This window comes from Hipposideros armiger, unplaced genomic scaffold (assembly GCF_001890085.2).
Source record: "Hipposideros armiger isolate ML-2016 unplaced genomic scaffold, ASM189008v1 scaffold_422, whole genome shotgun sequence".
NCBI lineage: Eukaryota > Metazoa > Chordata > Mammalia > Chiroptera > Hipposideridae > Hipposideros > Hipposideros armiger.
In genome coordinates this window covers 990275-991498 of record NW_017731772.1, presented here as the reverse complement: position 1 = coordinate 991498, position 1224 = coordinate 990275, and the positions used below count along the sequence as shown (strand labels likewise).

Here is a 1224-nt window from a genome sequence, read left to right as displayed (position 1 = left end):
TTCCACATCTACTGCTGACATCTTTCCAAATAATTCAGGGTTGTTATTACTGTACAGCCCTGGCAAGGCTCAAAAGCAAGCAGACTTGACGAGTCTGCTCAAAGCAGAGCTTAAGTAGTTGTAATTAATAATAATTACATGCCCACTACACTCCAGTTTTATCATATTACCCGTCAATGCAAATAAAAAAACCCACACACAACACACTTGCAACAGGATTAGTGCCTAAATAAAGCCACTCCGTGTATGTCATCTCTCTAAAGTTTAAAATATTTGTATTGGTTTCTGTTTTATTGATTTTCATTAGTCTATGCCTGGTTGCAAAATATTGTTTGGATGGAGTACAACTTGACACAAGCATTGTTTTCTTCCAAGAGCCTCTTTCCCTCCTGCCGTGACTCGGATTCGAACCGAGGTTGCTGCGGCCACAACGCAGAGTACTAACCACTATACGATCACGGCAAACTACAGCACAGCTGAATACTTAGCTTCCTCTTAAGAGCCATTGCAATATTAAAATTTGTGGAAACACTGCCATCTATTGCCTAAACGTGTATATTTTTTCTTAACATTGGGAAAGAGAAACAGTGTTTCAGTAATCTCTAATTATTTTGAGACACAATAACAGAGTGGCTGAACGTGAAACCAACATTGTCTTCTTGGCTGACTGGGGAAATTGCATTAGGTAAGATTCACAGGAATCACTCACTGTCCAGGAAACGGCAATCAAAGTAACAAGAGCAAGAGAAACGAGTCTGTTGACTCATGCTTCCTACTTTTAACCAATAATGAATATAGATTTCCGACCCCACCCCCAACCACCACACCAATTATGTTGCACTGAATGACATATGACTCTGAGCTTCTTTTGTGGTTTCTCCAACACCAGCCTTATTTCCATGTGCTTACGCAGCACAGTCATAAAAAACATGGCAAACAAAAATGGCCTGAGGACTGGGGAGATTCAGAAAGGCTTGTTTCTCCTGTTAGAGAAAGTCAGAGTGAATATATACTGACTGAGGAAAGGCCGCCTTTCAAACCCACTGATACCTAAAGCTATGTCCCCCCCAGTATAGGTACCATAAGTCATAAAGTCACAATAATCTCAAAAAACAAAACAAAACAAAACTTCCCAATAACATTGGCAACCCACCACACAAAGAAACTGGAATATTCCATGCTAAATAAGCTTAAAGGGGAAATTTGCAATAAATGACTTTGTTA

At 39.7% G+C, this 1224-nt stretch overlaps 1 non-coding gene across 1 annotated transcript; it reads right to left on the bottom strand.

The window, feature by feature from the left end:
* Positions 1-390: 390 nt before the first annotated feature.
* Positions 391-462, bottom strand: TRNAH-GUG (transfer RNA histidin (anticodon GUG)). Its single transcript has one exon. It is a non-coding gene; the product is annotated as a tRNA-His (tRNA).
* Between the last annotated feature and the right edge of the window lie 762 nt (positions 463-1224).